The sequence below is a fragment of the Papio anubis genome, chromosome 11 (genome assembly GCF_008728515.1).
Source record: "Papio anubis isolate 15944 chromosome 11, Panubis1.0, whole genome shotgun sequence".
Classification (NCBI taxonomy): Eukaryota; Metazoa; Chordata; class Mammalia; order Primates; family Cercopithecidae; genus Papio; species Papio anubis.
In genome coordinates, this window is record NC_044986.1 from 124,334,171 (window position 1) to 124,357,315 (window position 23,145).

Genomic DNA, 23,145 nt, shown 5'->3' on the forward strand with positions numbered 1-23,145 from the left:
CATTACAATCAACCTTAAGGAAATACAAAGGATTAATAGAAATACTATAAACAACCAATTGCCAACAAATTAGATAACTTAGATGAAATAAAAGAACTACCAAAACTTACACAAGAAGAAATGGAAAATCAGATTAGACCTATAACCCTAATACATTAAATTAGTAATAAAAAAATTCTACCCACAAAGAAAAACCCATTTACAGGTTTCTCTGATAAATTTTACCACATGCTTAATAATGAATTAATAGTAATTCTCTTCAAATTCTTCCAAAAAAGAGAAGAACTATTTTCCTTTGAAGAACAATAGTTTTAAATTTTGATTAAATTCAATTTATCATCTTTTGTTTCATTGTTTATGCTTTTGATGTCTTATCTAAGAAACTCTTGCCTAATTCAAATGCACAACAATTTACTCCTATGTTTCTTGTAAGAGTTTAATAGTTTTACATTATATATTTAGCTCTTTGATTAATTTTGTATTTGGTGTGAATCAGAGGCCAAATTCATTATCTTGCACATGGATATTCAGTTCCCAGCAACATGTGTTGAAAAGACAATTGCTTCCCCATAGGGTGGTCTTGACACCCTTATTTCCATACTCTTCATGCTGTCCCATTGGTCCATATATCTATCTTCATGTCAGTTCCACATTGTCCTGATTACTATAGCTTTGGTGTAAGGTTTGAAATCAGGAAGCACAAATCCTTCAACTTTGTCGTCTTCAAAAAGGTTTGGTTTATATTGGGTCACCTGAATTTTCATGCAAATTTAGTATCAGTTTGTCAATTTCTGCACCAAAGACATCTGGCATCTTGACAGGATTATATTCAATCTGTAGATCAATTGGAATAGTATCCTATATTGCCAACATTACGATGTCCATTTCATGAATATGAGATATCTTTTTATTTATCTAGATCTTTTAAAATTTCTTTCAACAATTTATTGTAGTTTTAAGAGTATAAACATTGCACTTCTCTGACTATAATTATTCCTAATTCAATGCTATCATAAGTAATTTTTTTCTTAATTTTAATTTTGAATTGTTCATGTCTAGTGCACAGAAATAAAAGTAATTTTTATATATTAATTTTGCATACTGTAACATTTCTGAAGTCATTTATCAGTTTTAATTATTTTAATAGATATGTTAGAATTTACTATATACAATTATGTCATCTTCATCTACATATGGTTTCACTTCCTTTTCAATCTGGGTGCCTGGTATTTCTTTTCCTTCCCTACTTGTCCCAGCCACATCTTCCAGTTTAATATTGAAAAGAAGTGAAAAGAGTGGAATCCTGCCTTGTTCCTTATTTTATTGAGACAACATTCAGCCTTTACCACTGAGCATGACGTTGGCTTTGAGAGTTTTATAGATGACTTTTATCAGGTTCAGGAAGATCCCTTCCACTTTTATTTTGTTAACCATTTTTATCATGGAGAATGTTGGATTTAATTAAATGCTCTATTTTATCTATTGAGATGATTATGTGTTGTTTATCCTTTATTCAATTGATATGGTGTATTTCATTAATTGATTTTCGGATGCTAATCCAATCTTTCTTTTATAGGTAAATCCCCCTTGGTCATGTTATATAATCCTTTTATAGGTAGATGGTTGCTTTGCTTGCTACTACTTTGTGAAGAATTTTCTTATCTATGTTTTTAAGATACATTCATCTGTGGTTTGATTTTCTATGCCTTTTAACTGGATTTTGCTATTAGAGTAATATCAGCCTCATGGAACAAGTTGCAAAGTGTTTTCTATGTTTTTAACAGTTTGAGAAAAATTAATGTTGATTTTTTATTAAGTGTTTGGTAAAATGTAACAATAAAGCTAACTAGGTCTTGGGTTTTTTGGTGGTTAGTTTTGGGATTACTAGTTTAGTCCTTTAATCTCTTTACTAGACCCATTCAGATTCTCTATTTCCTTTTGAGTTAGTTTTTTTTTTTTTTTTTTTTTTTTTTTTTTTTTTTTTTTTTTTTTTTTGTTTTTTTTTTTTTTTTTTTTTTTTTTTTTTTTTTTTTTTTTTTGAGACGGAGTCTTGCTCTGTCACCCAGGCTGGAGTGCTGTGGCCGGATCTCAGCTCACTGCAAGCTCCGCCTCCCGGGTTGCCGCCATTCTCCTGCCTCAGCCTCCGGAGTAGCTGGGACTACAGGCGCCCGCCACCGCGCCCGGCTAGTTTTTTGTATTTTTTTAGTAGAGACGGGGTTTCACCGTGTTCGCCAGGATGGTCTCGATCTCCTGACCTTGTGATCCGCCCGTCTCGGCCTCCCAAAGTGCTGGGATTACAGGCGTGAGCCACCGCGCCCGGCCTGAGTTAGTTTTAATAGTTTCTGTCTTGCTGGATGCTTGTCCATTTCATCTAAGCCATCTAATTTGCTATCATGTAGTTGTTCATGGGTCAATGAACTTCCAACTTTTACACAGCTAGCCAATTATATACCTTATGATAATTATCTTACAATAATTGTATTTCTATAGTATTGTCAGTAAGTCCCTCTTTCTTTGCTCGTTTGGGAAATGAATCTTCTTCCCTTTCTCTTTGGTCAGTCTAGCTAAAAATCTGTCAATTTTCTTCTTTTCAAATAATCAACTTTTAGTTTCATTGGCTTTCTCTGTGGCTTTTCTATTCTGTATTTCATTTAATTCTGCTCTAATATTTGTTATTTCCTTTCTTCTCATGGCTTTGTGTTCAGTTTCCTCTTCATTGACCAGATATCTTAGTTTGAGGTTAGATTACCAATTAAAGATCTATCTGGCTTTCTTTATGTATATATTTTCAGCTATAAATTTGTCTTTAAACACTGCATTAGCTGCACTCCCACAATTTTTGTCATGTTGTGTCCTCATTTCGTTACTTTTGAAGTATTTTAAAATGTATCTTGTAATTTCTTTTTTACCCGTTGGTTATTTAGGAATGTGTTAATATCCACATGCATGTGAATTTTTCAAATTTCTTTCCATTATTGGTTTCTAATTTAACCCTTTTATGGTTAGAAAACATTATGTTTAAATTTTTTAATTATTTAAATGTGTTAAGGCTTTTTTATGGTATATTATGGTCCATGTGGAAGAATGTCCCATAGGTACTGGAGGATAATGCCTCCTCTCTCCTGTCGGGTGGAATGTTCTATAGGTAGCTGTTAGGTGTAGTTCACAAGCAGTAAGTTATTATACCTAATTAATCATTACGGTTTTATATGTCCTGGGGGATATAATGGTTAAGGCTGACCTCAAAGTTTAAGGAATGAATAATCTAACTGGAGAAGTACAGAAGAGAAATTGATGTTCAATAAAATAAAGTATTTATGCTATAAATTATGGAAATAGAAAATAATTACTCTGAAGTGTCTGATACATGGAGAAATATGATATTTGGAACAGGGAAGGTTCTAGAAGTGGGGCTTGAGTATTGGGTGTGAAAGATGAGTAGGATTTGTCTGACATACAATCAAGGAAGGGATTAGGAATAAGCCATTTAAAATGACAGGGCTTAGAAACCATGTGGTTAGTATAAATCAAACTTGAGATGTGCAGACTAAAAGAGTCGATAACTCAATGGGAATAAAACATAAAATAATGAAGGAAGGGTAAGCAGATAATTTGGAAATCAGGCGAGAATTATGTGGGAGTGATTGCTAATTCAATAATTTAATGAATCTGCACATCTAGTCATCACCTTTTGCTTTGTGGTACCAAATTTGTGTTCATATCTTTATTCTCATGCATTCATTTACATCTATTTGAATAATGCTCAATTTATTGCTTAAAACCTCTAAGGACAAATATTACCTACCTGACCTCCAAAGTTATCTGCTTTTAAGTAATGCTCTTATGAAATCCAAATCCCAATTTTTAGTCTGAGTGAATATCTATGTATTTTCTCATATTCCCGTAAATTCACTGACCCTGATTGTTAAATGGCTATTTATGTTGAATCCTGGAAAACTACAAATAATCAATGCTTTTTGATGTGCATGCACTTTAATTTCATGCGGTTCAACTGATTAGCATATTCCTTTCCGGAAACCTCCAAAGCAGAAAGCCCAGAGATGTGCAGCTTTGCTAGGCACTGACATGGTCTCACACTATGTCAGTGACCCACCAGACAGGAGCTTGTGGAACCATTACCCAAATGGACTGAGCCATTTCATTCTTTAAAGGAAATAAAGCCCATGGAATCTCAAGCTTTCCTTTCCATTTGCATGCCCTGATTTACATAACAAATTTGTTCCAAATTGTTCCTGTTTTTCTCCTAACACAGCAGGCCCCTTATGGAGGCCTAATGAACAAATTTAATGAACCCATAGTAATCCATTTGTAAAGGACAAATTGGATTGTAACTTAAATAATCATTCCAAATATTTATTTACAAAGTTAGATATGCATAGGTCCATGGTTGAATACAGAGGTCTTATCTGTTCTGGACACATTCAATGTCTCTGAATACAAATTAAAATTTTATTTTTTCCTTGATCTTGAATTTTTTACACTTGAAGTAAAAAAGAAAATCTGTTTTTTAAATGTTAGATTTATTGTATTATATCTGCACACATCTCAGTCTGTATGTATGTATAGACACATATAATTTTATAATTTCTTAGACTTCCTCCTATAGAATACAGCAAGAAATTTTCAATCTTTAAATTTAAATGTGTGTGCACAGCGGTATTTCAATAAATATAGATCATCAAAAACGGAATACTGCGATGAAAATATGGTGTTTTAATAAATGTTATACTATAAACTCTTTTAAATGACAAGTTAGACAATTCACTGGGCCTATTCTTAATTTTCTATGTACTGAAACTGATAACACCATTCTAACATGCAGAATGATTATGATTATACTAGTATTAAAGACACAACGTGAAAATCAGATTGTAAGTCATACAAACCAGAGAAAAATGGCTGTCTGCATATTTCCTCAAGGTCGTCTCATAACTTAGAGACTGTTTCGTGACTCTATCGTGGATATAGTTTGGTTACAATTTCTTTTTCCACTTTTATTTCCATGACAATCTAAATATTTGTTTTGGAATATTTTTGTAATTTAGGAACTCTAACTTTGAAAGGTTAATGGACTTTCAACTTTTACACTTCGTATCAATAATAGAGCTCTGTCTAGAATTTAAGGGCCGTTTTCACAGCCCCCCTCTTTTTTCTCCTCTCTTCTCTGCCTCTCTCTCTGTCCCTCTGTTTCTCTCTCTGTCCCTCCCCTTCTGTATAGAAATATAACTAACAGCATTAATTAATTTTATGTGTCAACATAAAATTGACACATAAAATTAATTATGACTGGGCGTGGCATGCGCAGATATTTAACCATGATTTTGGGGGTGTCTGTGCGAAGGCTTCTGGACACGATTAACACTGGAATCAGTAGACTGAGAAAAAAATTGCCCTGGCTAAGGTGGATGATTCTCACCAAACCACTGAAGTCCTGCAGAGTAGGGAAAGTCTGCATGATAAAGAACTCTCTCTCTCTGCCCGAGTATCTGAGCTGGGACACGGATCTACCTTGGCCTCAGACTGGACCCCACCACAGTGGCTGTTCTGGGTCTCCAGCTCAGCCTCCAGCACTCCTGTGAGTCTGGTTCCTATCAAAAATCTCCTATTGCTTCTGCTCCCTGGAACGTCCAGACTAATATGCATATGTGTGTATATATTACCAACGTACACATCTGAATATCCACATCTCACACACACACACACACACACACACACACACACCACAGAGATTCTGGGAGTGGTTTCCGATAGCACCCTCCACTCCTTGCTGGGGAAAGAACCGTCTCCTGACGGCTGCTGTCTGTCAAGGGAGATCTGGGATGACTAAATGGGATGTGAAATTGTGTCACCCACGCCTAGAACATGAGGCACGATGTTGGCCGGCTTCAGCTCTGCACCTTACACAGCATACATAGCTTGGAAATTAGTCTTACACGTTTTCGTAAAGGAAACCAGCAGTTGTGACACTCAGCCCTGCAGCGTCCTCCCCTCACGGCTGGCATACACCCTGCTTCTCCGCCTGCTCCGGTCTCCCCACCGTGTTGCTCGGTGATTCTCGACAGGGCTGGGTTTAGGGAAACACACGGACGTGCGCATGCGCACACAGGCCGGCACGCAGCCGCACCTCGCCCAGGCTGGCTCCTCGCGCAGGAGTGAAGCCAGGGGACGGACGCTCCCCACTGTTTCCACGCTGCTAATTCTGAAATACCTGGAAAAGTTATTTTAAGGAATGACACATAGAAACAGCAAATAAGTTCAAATTGTCTTCATGAGAAAGTATTTATTTCTATTAAAACTTGGAATTTTGAGAATACTTACTGCTTGATCGTATTCCAAAAAATGTTTAACGCTGATTTTTTTTTAAATTTTCTTTACTTATTTTCTATAACACTGATGCTTTTTCTTTTCTATTGGCATCTATTTATTTTACTCATATTTCACGACAAAAAAAATTCTCCCGTCGCCCTGGCCTCCCCCAGCTGCTCTGCCCTCTGTGCCTGGTAGATGCCAACGCTGTGGCGTGGGCCTCCCAAACCTTCTCCCGGGCACCGTGGAGAAACACATGCCAGGCAGACACGAGGCGCGGAGCCCACCGTTCATGTTTCAAACGTGGTTGGAAATTTTTCACATCACCTCTTACACAGCGAACTCTCTAATTTTAATGAGTAGAAATAACGCAAGGGCTTGTTTGTTTTTACGATATGCATTCCCAGGAGTAGAATTGCAGGGTAAGAGGAGAGGTGTGCTCTTCACTCTCAAACTCTTTGCACAGTTTTCCTCTGCGCCTGGCTGTGGTTGCAGTGGCCCGGTGTGTGGTGCTGGAGGTCCCTTTTACCAAGAACCACCATATCTAGAAGTCCAAAATGTTCCCTTTCCTGGCTCTCTGATGCCTCTCAGATCATCTTTTTGTGTGTTTCTTCTTTTCTTTGCCATCTTTCTTTCTCCTTTTGCCTCTGCTCCCAGCTTCCGGGGTAACCGTAGCAAGGGCAGACTTCCTTCCCAGAAAGGGTCACTGCCACCTCCATCATCTGCCACAGAGGGGGTCACTGCTGCACCTGTTGTCTGCCAAGGCAGCTGGGAGGAGACAGAGACCCAGCTGTGCTCCCTGTGCCATCTCTGTTGCTGGAGACCTCCAAGCTTGCCACCTCTCTCTGGCTACAAGGACCCCCAGGCCAGCCCACCCACCTGTCCTGGCACAGGGCTCCCGGCCAACGCGCCCAGGTTTCCATCTGAGCTGGCATTGGGTGTGCCTAGCCTGGAGAGACACCCGCTGCTGGCCTGGGCCATGCTTTGCTCAGAAAAGCTCATGGTGGATGGCACAAGCTGAGGGAGAGCCCAAGACTGACATGTGTGCAGGCCTGGGTCCTCCCCCGTGAAGGCCACGCCCTGGCACTGTTACCCATGGGTCCTTCCCCCTGCCCCGTGGTGGCCACGCCCTGGCATTGTTACCCATGGGTCCTGCCCCCCGCCCTGTGACGGCCACACCCTGATATTGTTACCCGTGGGTCCTCCCCCACCTTGAAGGCCACGTCCAGGCACTATTACCCATGGGTCCTCTCCCCCTCCCCTTGAAGGCCACGGCCTGGCACTGTTACCTGTGGGTCCCGGACCTGCACCTGCAAGAGAGATTTTCTTCCTCTCTCTCACACTGAGGCCTCTGATGGAGGAGGTCGATGTCTGTGCCTTCATTCTTCTGAGCCCCTGCCATCTGACACTGTCGTCATCTCTGCCTGGGGTGAGGGTTAGAATTATTATTATTATTACTATTACTATTATTATTATTATTATTATTTTGAGACAGAGTCTCACTCTATTGCCCAGGCGGGAGTCCAGTGGCACCATTTCGGCTCATTGCAACCTCCACCTCCTGGGTTCAAACAATTCTCCTGCCTCAGTCTCCCAAGTAGCTGGGACTACAGGCACACGCCACCACACCTGGCTTATTTTCTATTTTTAGTAGAGACGAGGTTTCACTATATTGGCCAGGATGGTCTCGAACTCCTGACCGCGTGATCCCCCCAACTCAGCTTCCCAAAGTGCTGGGACTACAGGCGTGAGCCACCGTGCCTGGCCAGAACCCTGTCTTAACTGGTGCTAAGATCTGGCTTTGGTGGCAGATATCTTATCTGTCAGAGAGGATTGCTTAGACCCTGGAAATATCCCATCAGCAACAGTCACATATGTGTCTAAATGAGGCAAGTAGCATGGAGAGAAAAGGCCAGTTCTGAAAAGGACAGGGGCCACATCACACTGTGTCATCGCCTACCTGCGTCTCTGTGCTACATTTATAAGGAGTCCATCATCAACGGTTAATCCTTGAAACACCATTGAGACCAGGAAGAACCCTCAGAGACAGTAAACCAGAGGAGAACCCCCCTCTCCAGGGCAACATTTGCAGGAGGATGATGGGCAGATTATTCTAACGACGGCGAGGTGACAGGGTCGGCCTCTCAGGGCTCACTTCGGTTCTGCGTGGAGAGCAGGACAAGTCATGGCCCCAGCAGGTTTCTCCTGACCTCTGATTGTGAATCAAGGTGAGGACGTATCACAGAAAGTAAGAACTTATATTTTTCAGGGTAGGTTCCAGAGTGCTTCCCTGTGCATTCGCGTGATGTAGAAACACAGCTGCTCTCTGAAGCCAGAACACTGAGTGTTGGAACACACACCTGCAGCCATGGGGAAACTGAGTCCTGGGTTCTGCAGCAGGGCTGGGGTGGGCCCAGTACCCTCTCCGGGGGTCTTGATGGCCTGGTCTGTTTCTGGCTTAACTCGCCGTTGTCGTCTTGTGTCAGACAGAGCCTGACACATGGTGACCCTCGATGAGTGTGATGAAGGAGGGACGAAGGAGGGACAAATTGAGTGAACGGACACGATAGGATAAACGTCCACACGTGCGAGATTTTCACTCTCAGCATCCCTACCCAACCTGTCACCACCCCTCCAGTCTCTCCCCAGAGGCAGAGCAGGCAGAGAGGTGTAAAATCGCTGCGTTCCCAACTTCCCGGCACATGGACGGAGTTAAGGTAAAGGTGCCAGGAGCTGTGCTGTGCCCTGGCTCTCCCGGTGCAGCCAAAACACACTTCACAAACACGCGTGTTTTAACGTCCCTTGCAAGGGTGTGAGAACAACCTACTTATTGTCACAGAACCCAGAGGAAAGCAACGGAAGGGACGGGCTGTAGCATCTGCCCATGACGGTGAAAGTCTCTGACACCTTCAAGCCAGTGTGCCTGTTCAGGTGGAAGTAGTAAGTCCGTGACAGAGATTCTGTGGTGACATCTTAACGAAAAGTCGATGTGTCTGGGGCCTGAAAGAGTTCACCAGACTCCAAAGAGAAGATGCTGTACCACACTGAAGTGGCGTAACAGAGGGCCTCAGGGAACCAGGTGGATGCTGGAAGAGGAGAGGTCCTTTCTAACATTTAATCTCAAACTGAAGTCACTTTTTTTTTCCTCTTGGGTTTGCTGTTTCCAAAAACAAAGTGCGCAACACACTTAGGAAGAAATGATGGGATGTTTCCCACCTCATATTTTATGCAAATCATCAGCATTCCATATGTTGTTTGGCTTGTGTATGAAGTTTAAGAGTAACTATTTAGAAAAATGCACGCCTAATGGGGCCTGAGGAAGCTCATGCTTTCAGAGAGGAACCCATATGTTTCTGCCCACAGATACATTTTTCCAAGATATAGATGCTCCCTGCGTGTCACTTGCTCCTCCTGACGCACCTTGGCCTCGGTTTTATGTGAACAATGCGAGATATTTCATCTCTTAAAAACAGAAATTAATATTGAATCTTACATTTGGTGAGTCCATCCTGTTTGAGGTTTGTGGCAAGAAAACTCTTATTTTTACCAACGTTTATCCTTTATAGACTAACCTAAGGTATGATTTTTTACAAGAAAATCCTGCTTGTTACATATCTACATATTTTCAAAACTATCTATCTTGCTATCTTTGTGCTTACGTCACACCAACCGTGCTCCTACGGGTGGTTAAAGAAGCCAGGACTCCCTCTTCCTCCAGAGGCTCCTACATTCTAGAGGACAGCCTGGATACATGCTGAAGAAATGGAGGAAATACTCATTTGTTCAGATTCATCATAAACAGGCCTGGCAGGCTGTGGGGGTGTCAGCTGCCTCGCCAGGGACAGGCTGGGCTGAAGTCGTGGTCCATTCAAAGGCATCACGGCGGAGTCCTGCTGTTTCTGTGGCTGCAGAAGCAGGTGCTTTCTATGCTGAACTGTGACCTCCAAATTCACAGGCGAGGTGGTGCAGGAACAAACAGGTACAGTCTGGTGTCGTGAGGCTCTGAGGTTCTAAAGGAAACAGAGGTGGCCCGGCCTGGATGCACCAGTGAGGATCAAGGTGGGCCCACCTGGCACGTGGGATGCTGGGCAGGAGGACGGGGGAAGGAGGAAAACAGCCCCCTCAGAGGCGGCAGCCAAGGTCGCTGTGCCCTGAGGCTCTCTGGTCAGCCTGAGGGAAAAGGAAAAAGGTGAAAAGCAGGGCTGAGAATGGGAGATGGTGCTGATAACGGGCTCACAGGTCTGGAAGCCCACAGAGCAGGACCTCAAGAACTGAGGAGAATGGCCAGGCACAGTGGCTCATGCCTATAATCCCAACCAACACTTCGGGAGGCCGAGGCAGGCGGAACACGTGAGGTCAGGAGTTCGAGACCAGCCTGGCCAACATGATGAAACCCTGCCTCTACTAAAAATGCAAAACTTAGCTGGATGTAGTGGAGGGTGCCTGTAATCCCAGCTGAACCCAGAAGGCTGAGGTGGGAGAATTGCTTGGACCAGGGAGGCAGAGGTTGCAGTGAGATGAGATTGTACCATTGTCCTCCAGCCTGGGTGACAAGCAAGACTCCATATCAAAAATAAGAAAAGAATTGAGGAGAAATGTGAATGGAACAAAGTGGTCGAGAGATGGGGGTGTGGAGAGGAGGCCCTGCCACAGGACCCTGGACATGTGGCCTGAAGGACCTCCAATGACGGGGTGCTCGCTGGGAGTTGGTCAGTACCGCTGTATATCACATCTCTGTAATGTGTCTGCTGCAGAACCCTCATTGCTTTGTCTATTTCCCTTCTCACCAGAAATCGAAGCCCTTTCCTTCTTTCATTTTCACCTTCTGCAGAGACATGTCCACTCTCCCTCACTGAAGGGGCCACTTTCCCACGTGCCTGCCACCCTCCTTTCCTCTTTACTTCTCATCCCTCTGCAGCCTCCCCTCCTCCACGCGTGTGGGTCTGTTCTAAGGGTTGGCATGCTTCAGGGAGCGTGCCACAGTGCACTTTCTAAAGGAAGTGTTCCTTGGGGTGATTGAAGCCTCATGACCAGACTTGTCACGTATTTATTTATGATTTTTGAGGCGGGGTCTTACTCCGTTACCCAGGCTGGAGTACTGCTTTTGTTCACAAATGACATTTCTCTATGTGGGAAGATGTTCTAGTTAATAACGTGTTTATTGTGGGCGTGCAGGTTAAAAATTCTGGTACTGCTATCCATTCCCCTGGAATTGAACAGCTAAGTAAATGGATATTGGTGGCTGAGTAATAAATAGGTATAAATAAATAGCACGATCACAGCTCACCACAGTCTTGGCTTCCCTGTGCTCAAGTGATCCTCCCACCTCAGCCTCCTGAGTAGCTGGGACCACAGGTGCGCACCACCTCACCTGGCTAATATTTGTGTTTTCTTTGTAGAGACAGGGTTTCACCAAGTTGCCCAGGCTGGTCCTGGACTCAGGCGATTCACCCTCTTCAGCCTCCCAAAGTGTTGAGATTACAGGTGTGAGCCACCACGCCCAGCCTTGTCACATATTTAAGCACTGGTAATATCTTTATTATTCTGTGGTCCTTTCAGTTGCCACAAAAAACACAATTTGAATTTAGCTTGTCCCTTGCCATCTAAATAACAGCCTCCCAATTCTTCCTTTCTAGGACAGTAGAAACCAAGCCTTAAATCCCCAGAGCCCCAGTGTCTACTTCTGAGCACTCTCTCCAAGGTTCCTGGTAGCCCAACTGCACCTGGCGCTGATCACAGAGCCCAGAAGCACCTGCCTTGCAGTCACCCTTCTCTTCCAGACGTCCCTGCTTTCCAAAGTTCACGTTGACCGCTTGGCATTCTCTCTCTTTGCCTGCTCTTGAGCAAAGTGACATCACCCATGTTCCTTCTGGCCTCCTTATCTAACCTCACCTTCTCTCTCTGTTGCTCTTTTCCTCTTCCTCTCTGCACAGCAATAAGTACATGCAACATTTTATCATGCAAAGAAACATCCCTTTTCTCTGACTCCTTGGGAGTCACCAATACCCGGGGTCTTACTTTGATCATTGCTAAGGGTAGAAAACATTTTTCCAGACATGATTTTACCTCCGGAAAATGTATTCTGATGCCTGTTGTGGAGAAAAACAATGTAGCCTCCCCATCACAAATAAGTGTGCAAGAGGGAGGCCAGCAAATAGTGGCAAACAGTCTTCATAGATCTCATTTTAAAATGCAGTATGATTCTTAGTATTTGAATGTGTCTACACTAAGCAAAAATAATGAAATTGAAAAACTCATTCTCTCAGATTTTCTGCACTCAAAATTCCAAACAATTAACTTGCATGCCTGCATGATTTTTTTACAGAATTGGTAGAATTACAACAGTTGCTCAGGTATCACAGAGAGACACCATAAGACATTCATCCTGATTTCCTTATTCCCTCAGGTACCATTTCCAAATAAATATATGCACTCTATAAAATCTCTGTCATAAATATAGACAGCTGACTCATAATGCTAGCTAACAGAATTTCAGCTTTTTCTCCAAAGAATGTGCAAAGCAATTCAGCTCCAATCCAAGTGGAAAAAAATCTCTAAAACTTGTATTTTTAGCAAGCATCTTATTGCATTATATAAGAATGCTGAGAAAAAGTGTAAACCCACACCTGTCATTGTAAATCATCCAGAGGTCATGACACCACCCTTTTCTTCTGCTGGGCACCATGGCTGTGATCATTCTCCCCAAAGAATTCCTAAAATATCAGTCACTACCAATGGATCAATAAACAATTACTGAGAATCTGTTCTGTACAAAGACCTGCACTTGATATCCTGTGACAAAAAATGAGATACAAAGGATGGCTCTCACATAAAATCAAATAACGCATTGCAGTCCTGGGACTGCCACAGACAAACCCTCACTGGGGCTCTGAGGTTGTAAGTGGTGTGTAGCAGAGCACCTTACAGAAACTCAGGGAAGAAAACTGGGATTTGTGCGCATGAAGGAGGGAGGGTGCGTGTGTACATGTACATGCAAGTGTGTGCATGCATGCATGTGTATGTGTGTGCTAATGTGTACATGCATGTATGTGTTCTGCATGTGCATGTGTGTGTTCTGTATATGTGTGTGTGTACACACATGCATTTGTTCTACGTGTGTGCATGTGTGTGCAAATGGGTACACGTATGTGTGCATGTATGTGCAGAAGTGTACATGCATGTGTTTGTTCTGCACGTATGTGCATGTGTGTGCAGATGTGTACAAGCATGTGTGTATGTGTGCAGATGTGTACAGGCATATGAGTGTTCTGCAGGCATGTGTATGTGCAGATGTGTGCATGTGTATGTGTGTGCAGATGTGTACATGCATGCATGTGTTCTGCAGGCATAGGTATGTGTGTGTGAATGTGTACGTGTGTGCATGCATGCTTGTGCATACATGTGCCGATGTGTACATGCATGTGTGTGTTCTGCATGCATGCTAGGACCAAATGTCTTTGAGACAGAAATAATGCAAAATATGCATATTACACAGGAAGCTGATAAAATGACATTTTATAAGGCAATGTGTTTAAGAGGAATTTTACTTTATTTCTAACAGATGAGTGAGCTGTAAGAGTGATGTGGAATCGATCTGTTTTAATGTGTAGGGACCTCTGGCAAGGACCACAGCTGACATGCATGAGTCTGGTGGCCGGGTCTCGTGTCACTGGGTGAATGCTGCAGAATCAAGGCAGGGGCGTTGCTTGCTGTCCTGGAAGCTGATTCGTCAGAGACTTTGTCTTTTCTTGATTCTTCACTCCCATTTCCCACGGCTCAACATGTGTTTGCCTCCATTCTTCTTTTGGAAGACCAGACTTCCCAGGGGTCTTGATTCCTCATTCTACGTGCTCGTAGGTGGGTGGCATTGGGCCTTAGGTGTTTGGCTTCTCCTCTCCTTCCTATTCATGTACTTGGTGTCTCTCAGGTCATCTCAGACACACACACACACACACACACACACACACACATACCCCTGTGTCTCCGTCCAGGGTGGCATTACAGTACCTGCATCATCCTCTTCCTCCCTCACCTCTGAGCAGACCCATGCCCATCTCCTCACCCTTCCCTCCTCCCTCCTCACTCCCTCCTCAGTAGGACCTTCCACTGTGAACTTTCCCAGGAGAAGGTTCCCAGTGACCACACGGACACTGCAGGTCCTCCCGCTTTCCAGTGACCGCCCTGGATGTGCCCTGGAAGCCATAGGCCCCTCCTCCAGAATCACCTCCCTTCGCCTCTCCAACACCAACTCTCCTCTCTGGCCTGTTCCTGGCCCTCCAGCTTCTCCTTAGTCTCATTGACGGACTTCATGTTCTCTTCCGTCTCTACATACTGATGTTTTCGAGGATTCTGTCATTTGAATCTTCCTGTCTCTGCCCAGTGAGATCTTACATAATAGACACTTAACCTCTCTGGGCCACAGTTTCCTCTTCTTTAAAACATATATGCTAATGATATATATCTCATAGTAAATATGATGATTAAATGGGCGAATGCTTATAAAGCACTTGCAGGTGTGTTTGACATCAGGAAATGCTAAGTAAGTTTGTCTAACAGTATATCATACGCCACCCTGAAGGATCTCATCCGCTCATACGGATTGTTCTCAAAGCCTTATTTTCTCTAAATTCTAGGTCACCTATTGGATAACTTCATGTACATTCCCCATAAGCGTGTCAAAAATACTACCACCCAAACTGAGCGAAGTAACACACACACGTACCCACAAACATACTTCCACCCTGTTTAACGCATCACTTTTTCACAGTTCCCATCTTAGAGGAAAGCAATGTCACTCACCAAGTGCCGCCCACTAGAAGAAATATCTATTAATTCTGGTCTGAAGGAGTAGCTGTGATACAGAAGATGGTAAGGAGTTTTTGGTAGATATAAAAGAGAATAAGGAAAACTGCCATTACTGGTGAAGAGCCAGCGATGGGGAGGGGCAAGGAGACACCCAAGAGAGAAACACATTCCCTGGTGGAATGTCACAGAGTCCCCAAACCTCAGAGCTGAGAACGAAGACAGCCGTGGAGCAAGCTGGCTCACAAGGAATGAGTGCTAATGAAGCAGTGAGCGAGTCATTCCTCAGTGGACTTTGTTAGTTGGTCCTGCTCTATGTAACCTCTGCCATGGTGGGCCCTTTCTTGAGAGAATCAATCTGGGGACATCAAAAGACAAAGTAAAAGTATTAAAAAAAAATGAAAACAATATCTAACCAGAAACAGCTTGTTTATAACAGGATGTGTTTCCCTATGTTGCTCCCACAATTTCAGCCCCTTCTCATTGAAATCTGCACACCTGCCTTACCCCCAGCTGAACAAGAAGATAGAAGGAGCTAAGACCAGGCACCAGGGAGTGGGTCTGAGGGATGGGGCTTCCCCAGGGCTGTGCTTGGGAAAGTTGCCCTCAAGCTGGCCACATCCTGAGTGCCCTGGCACCGGCTGCCTCCTGTGTCCAGTGTGAACGCTTCTGCAGAGAACTCTGAGGGCAACAGAGAAGGGCTGCAAAGCCTCTCTTCTCCCCAAGGGGCTCTCCTTTGTGGTTGACTCCCTGCCAATACTTCGGATAGAAAATCTCTGTTTCCTGGGAAAACAGCTAATTGTGCTTTGCAGGTGAGAGGGGCCCTCCATGGAACTGAAAGACACCAGAGAGGGCCCCTAGGAAAACTATACAATGGCCTTAATTGTTAACTTACTGGATACTTACCAGCTACCTTAGACATGGACCTATGAAAGTAATTAGGTAACAAAAAAATCAGCAGCTCAAAAAATGAGAATCAAGTTTGCTAAATGTATATGAAGTTGAAGCTCTATAATATAGTAATATGATTCTGACAACATAGCTATAATACATGCTTAGATTCATATATTAGTTAAACAAATAAGCAAAGCACAAGAACAAGAATCATTGAAAAGAAGAAACTATAAAGTACAAGGAATCGCAATAAGCATTAACTCCAATACAATTCACAGTACAGGTCAAAGTAAGTGTTGGTGATGTGGTATATAAATGTCAATGAAGTAGCTTAAAACAGTCTTAAAATTAAAGATACTTAATGCAAAATTAGAGATACTTAATTTCAAAAATTATTTTAATTTCTAAAAATAAACCTAAAATTAAAGGTCATTAAAAATAAATTTCTGCTATCTGTGGGCAGTGAGAGTAGAGGTAGGAGAGATATGGAAAGATGTTTATATCAGTGCAAGTCAAAGAAATTATTCAATACAAGGGAGGCTGATAAAGACATCAAGGTTTAAATGCATATATACAAATTTTAGAGGAATCCACTAGTACTATTAGTAATATGATATGGAAATCAATAATATTTCATCAATCAGTATTAGCACACACTCAAAAGAAAACAACAAAACATATAATAAAAAGAAAACGTAATGTATTGTGACTAAAGTAATTTAGAGTATGTTTTGACAAAAATTGTAAATGGATTATATTCTACTGCTAAAAGAATCAGACTGATTTTTAAAACATCTTTCATTCACATACTTTTCCTGGGCATACATTTAAAACAACACAGTGTTATTGAAAATAATGGAAAAGCTATGCTTTACTGGATTATTTTTAAAAATAAAAATAAAACTGTAATAAGAATATTGATAACTAAATTACAAAGAGGTGTGTGAATATGGGGGAGAGATTGAAGTATGTCAAAGGTAAGTCCTAACAACAAAGAAAGTAGAGAAAAGAAGCCATTTACCAATAAATCTAATTGGAAATAAGAAACTACTAATTATCAAAGCTTAAATTCAATGAGTATATTTGAGTGTATATAGTAAACAAGAATGAAACCAAGTTTGAAAAATCACTTCATGAAATCTTTAGCACACTTCTATATTTTAGCTAAGATACGCATTACCAATTTTTCTATCTCAGTGCAGAAAGCTTGATCTCACAACAAGCTACATTTAAATAATTTTTTTCACCGTAGGTAAAATAGAATTCAAGTGATCTATCTTTACCAAAAAACTTTCGTTGTATGGTAGAAAAAAGTGATAGAGACATATTTAATTATACTTAATAATATTTAATTATGTTTAATTATAAATAACACTTCATCTCTGACTTCAAAATATATAAATCTAAATATTTTCATTTTATTCAGAGTAGATATAAAACCCACATAAATCCAATGTTGATACTGTAGGGTTTCATGTCACTGTGCAATTGGAGAAAACCAACATTACGAATGGTTTCTGGGATGCTTCTTATAATTACAGTGGGAACTTAACAATGTATCCTGAGTGAAGAAATCAGAATAACAAGATGTCATTAGAGAAAATCCCTATTTAATCAGGTAAGAAGCTTTCTCTGACTTGTCACTCCTCCCTCTCCACATGCAAGTTTCCCTCCACACATTGCTTGTTTTGTCTTTATTTCCATGTTACCACCTGCATCTTTTTATTCTCTCTGCTGTCCTGTTCTTCTTCAGGTCAGATGAGTTCCCATTCCTACTACCTTCCAAGGGATATGGCTTTTATGCTAGCCTTGAACTCTACTGATACCTACATTGGGTACTTGGGACTCTCAACATATTTTCAATTTTAAAACGAATGCAAATAGTAAAAAACGACTCGGGGCTGGTGAGATATACTTCAGGGAAAATAACATTGGCCAGTTCCAAAAGAACATTCAATGGATTAAAAAGAGCCAGGCCTGAAAAAATACCTGAAAAAGTCAACCCAGTGAGATAATTAGTTGCTGAGAAACTGGGCTAACTCACCCAGAATACACTATCTGATATTTGATCATAATTATATCCAAATTAAATGTGGACCCAAGGAGATTTTGATGGAAAGAAAAATAACCTGTTTATAATCAAACTGGATTCTTGGTGATTCAGCAGTCAAAGGGCAAAGAGAGCCTGTGTTTTCTGTTTGAATCGTTTGAAAAGCTAATCGTGACTAATAATTCTGTAATATTTCATCTGCATCATTGCTACACTGTGTAGGCGATGTGGCCACTGGGCTGCACCCCGACCTGTCCCACAGGACTAGAGGACCTACTCCTCCAGGGTGCTCTGAGGGCCCTCAGCTGTCCACCACCCCCCACAGGATCCCCCACATTGCACAACTCAGGACAAGTCTGAAGACCATTTGGGGGCACGGCTCCCCTAGCCCACCTTCTCCCTCTGCCCTCTCTCCTGCTTTCTTCTCTCCCTATACAGGTATTCACCTAATAACAATCTACCAGCTCTCCAATTTCAGACTCTGCTTCTCAGGGAAGCTGCCAGCAACAGTCATTCCTAGTACAACACATTAAAGCTGAGGGTACTGAAAACCAGCAACATTAAGATATTTTTCTCAAGATCGCAGGGAAAAATATGGCAGCCTGCAATGGAAGCCTTTGTTGTTTGGGAAACTCCGTAAAAACTGGTTCACTTCACACAAACTCTGTGTTTGGGGAACTGGTCCAGGCAGGAGTGAGCAGACGCTCCTGCACCCGTGAGTGTGCATGTTTGTGTAGGGGAAGCCCAGACACTGCCTGTGTGTTGCTGATTCGAATTGCTTGGCCAGGATCCCTCAGCAAGGCCACCCCAGGGCAATATGAGGAAAATGATGCCTTTCCATGAGTTCTCTGTGCTTCTCCTCCTCCGTTCCGTGACACTTCATTCTCCCTCCCAAGATAGTGTCTCTCAAAATCTGTGCGACCCATGTCTTCCCTCCCATCTCTCACCAAGCTTAATCTATTTTCTATCGAGCCATGTCTTCCCTCCCATCTCTCACCAAGCTTAATCTATTTTCTATCGAGCCATGTCTTCCCTCCCATCTCTCACCAAGCTTAATCTATTTTCTATCATTTCTGTCATGGTTGACCCCGGCTATGGTTTTATTGTTGGCTTATGGTATTTATTAACCAAATACTATAACTAAGTGGCTTTTGAACAATGGAGATTTATTTTTCACAGTTGAGAGGGGTGGAACTCTGAGATCAGGGTGTCTGCAAGGTGAGGTTCTGGTGAGGACCGTCTTCCAGCCTGCCTACGGCCAATTTCTCACTGTGTCCTCACATGGTGGAGAAGAGCGAGAGAGCTCTCTCATACAGGACACTTATTTATGAGCTCCTATATAAGGGCTTGGATAAGGGAACTAGTTCCATTCATGAGACTCCACCCTTATGGTCTGACCACTTCCTAAAGGCCCGCCTCCTAACACTATCCATTGGAGGCTGGATTCCAACATACACATTTTGAGGGGACACAAACATGCACTCCCTAACAGCGACCATAGCTGGAGCCGACGCTAAATCCAACTTCAGTGCAAATATCCTTCAATGAATGTGTCACCCTATAGAGAGATGAATGCTGGGCAGTCGTCCTGAAGATCTGGCGGGTGGATATCAAGCAGTGTGAACAGGAAGTAACTGGGAGAGGCGACCCCTTTCCACCCTGTAGCAATGGGAGCTAACTGACACCACCCTTTGCTTTATCTAAAACACCATGTCTGTAAGATCTCTGGGCTGGTCACTTTGGGATTGTAGCACTAGACTCGCCCTCCACCCTTCCTAGCTCTGTTTTCTGTCCAGGGCAGCTCACCTGTGTGAACAGTATCCAAGGATCTCTGGCCATCCGCTTCTATCGGGGTTTGGTCACTTCGAAGACAAGCAGATGATTGGAAAAAGGAAGAGATGAAGTTTGGATATGGCTATATCTAGCTTTCTTGGGTATCAAAAACTGGCTCTGTGCCTTTAACAGTCAGGGATCCGACGGGGGGCGAGGGGGTGGGTGGGCCTCTCCCTACAGTTACCTGTCCTCAGATTCTGGTGGGCTCTGCTTCCCTCATCGTCATGCTGAGGATCAGTTTGCCCTGTTCCCAGCCCCAGGTCACTGCAAACACATAGCGGCTTCCCGACTCTACCACACTTACACGAATTGCCTCTTGAGAACATTCCTCACATTATCCAAATGTATCATTCTGCTTTCCGCCGGCTTCTTAAATACTACAGTCCACTACACGTTTTCAGCCAGACAAAGGTTACTTGTTTGCACACAAAAAACTAAACAAAACAAACAAACAAACAAAAAGCCATATAATGTCTTAGGCATCATTATTCTAAGAAAATGCATTTGCATTTGATTTTATCATTTGTATAGACACGCATTTGAAGTAAACAGTTTGTGAGGTGCTTACTGCAGTATGATTACATATCTCTGTGTGGCCTTTTAATTTGGGGATGAAGTTGAGCCAACCCTAAGCACATATCTATCTCTGGAAAGTAATTTGACATTTAATTGTTAAATAGGAATTTTTCTCCCCAGGGTGCTCCTGTTAAAATACCAGTATCTTATTTTACAATGTTACTAATGTTACTAAATTTAGCTTATTTTATTCCATGTGTTGGTTTTCTTTTCCTAACCTCTAAATTAAAATGCAATTTTTTACTATGTTTTGAATATTTAAAATATTGAGTGTTTTATAAAGGCTTCCTATCATTATGAAGAAAGATGGGGTTTCTGTCCTTTCATCATAAAAAAAAAAAGGTCTCACTGAGATGAGGAAGAAGACAAGGCTGTTTCCTCTCACTTCTTTTACTTCAACACTTACTAGAAATCTTAGCTAATGCAATAAGACACAAAAGAAAGAAGATGCATACAAATTGGGAAGAAAAAATAAAACTTTGTTCACAGATTACATAATTTTAATGTGGAAAATCCCAAAGAATCAACCAAAATTGTAGAAAATAATTAAACTAATAATTTTAGCAAAAAATTGAACAAATAAGTTATTAGAGCAAAATTGGAGAATTTAAGGTCAATATACAAAAGCCAGTCGCTTGTTTATACCAGTAATGAACAATTGGATTTGAGTCAAAAACATGGTAGCACTTACTCAGCACTTCAAAAATGAAATACTTAAGTACAAATGTAGCAAAATGTGTACAGTATCTATGTGAGGAAAACTAAATTTTGAAAACTCTGATTAAAATAATCAAAGAAAAATCAAATAAATTGAGAGCTATCCCATGTTCATAGAGAGAAAGACTCAATATTGTCAAGATGTCAGTTCTTCCCCCATTTGATCAACACAATTCCCATCAAAATTTTAGCAAGTTATTTTGTGAATATGAACAAACTGAATATAATGTCTGTATGAAGAGGCCAAAATCCCAGGAGAGCCAGCATAATTTTGAAGGAGATAAAACAAAATTAGAGAACTAACAGTACCTGACATCAAAGCTTACTATAAAGCTACAATACACAAAACTGTGTGGTATTTGTTGACCTATACAAACATAGTCTTGACAAAGCATAAAGGCAACACAATGGGGACAAGATAGTATTTTTAGCAAACAATGCTAGAATAGCTGGACATCGACATGCAAAAAAAAAAAAAAAAAACTACAGAATCTGGATGTATACCTACACCCTTCACAAAAATCAACTCAAAATTATTCATAGGCCTAGATGCAAACTATAAAATTATAAAACTCCTAGAAGATAACATAGCAGAAAATTTAGATGAACTTGAATTTGGCTATAACTTTTTAGATATGACACCAAAGGCACAATCCATGAAAGAAATCATTGATTAGGTGGACTTCACTGAAAATCAAAATGTACAAAATACATTGTTAAGAGAATAAGAAGACAAACTAGACTAGTAGAAAACCTTTGTGAAACACATATTTGATAAAGAACTGGTATCTGAAATACATAGAGACTCTTGAAACTCTACAAGAAGAAAACAAACAAATCATTTTAAAAATTGGGCAAGATGTCTACACAGATCCCTCACCAAATAAGATATATGGAAGAAAGTAAGCATATGAAAAGATGCTCAATAGCATATGTCATTAGGAAATTACAAATGAAAATCACAATTAGGTGCCTCTAGACATCCAGAATGACCAAATTCCAAAGCACTGGCAAAATCAGTTGCTGCTGAAGATGTGGAGAGGCAGGAACTCTCATTCTTTGTGTGTGGAAATGCAAAATGATACAGCCACTTTGGAAGACAATTTGGTGGTTTCTTAAAAAACTAAATATGCACTTTCCATATGATCCGGTTACTAAGGATTAAAAGATAAAGGAGCATTACAAGCCAATATCAATCATTTAAAAAGGCAACAAAATACTAAAATATTGATAAAGTAAAACATTCTAATATTTTATGTATGAACCTAATAATATATGTAATAATTCATTACCAAATATGTATGCATGTTTATTTATATTCATATATACACATCATCTATATATACATCATACATATGTATAATTCACATATATAGTACCTCATTATCAAATTATGTTTACACCAGGAATGCAAGGTTAGTTTGACATTGTCTGGGCTAAATACCATGCAATTTTTCACCCTTTCACTGTGTAGAATTTATTACTCAACATGAAAAAAATCTCAATTGATGTTTTGTAAAAACATATTTACCTGGCAGAGTGTGGTGGCTCACACCTGTAATCCCAGCACTTTGGGAGGACAAGGTGGGCAGATCACAAGGTCAGGAGTTCGAGACCAGCCTGGCCAACATGGTGAAACTCCATCTCTACTAAAAATACAAAAATTTGCCAGGTGTGGTTGTGCGCACCTGTAATCTCAGCTACTCCCGAGGCTGAGGCAGGAGAATCGCTTGAACCCAGGAGGCGGAGGTTACAGTGAGCTGAGATTGCGCCACTGCACTCCGGCCTGGGTGACAGAGCAAGACCCCATCTCAAAACAATAATAATAATAATTTTATATACATGTATGCACACACACATATATATATACCTTCCCAATTTCAATGCAGCCTTTTAATAATGTGTAGGAAATGTATTTAATCATATTTTAAATAAATATGTAGAGA

The 23,145-nt window shown here is 41.3% G+C and overlaps 1 long non-coding RNA gene across 2 annotated transcripts in view; it reads left to right on the top strand.

Moving 5' to 3' along the window:
• Positions 1 to 2,232: 2,232 nt before the first annotated feature.
• LOC103887232 overlaps positions 2,233 to 23,145 on the top strand; it is a 34,139-nt gene continuing 13,226 nt past the window's right edge. The window contains exons 1-3 of one of the 2 annotated variants that reach the window (XR_002524129.2): positions 2,233 to 7,756; positions 17,565 to 17,641; positions 18,512 to 21,685. This is a non-coding gene — a long non-coding RNA (uncharacterized LOC103887232). Of the gene's footprint in view, positions 7,757 to 17,564; positions 17,642 to 18,511; positions 21,686 to 23,145 lie in introns of those variants that run through there. The other variant, XR_004177129.1, reaches the window with a different exon arrangement.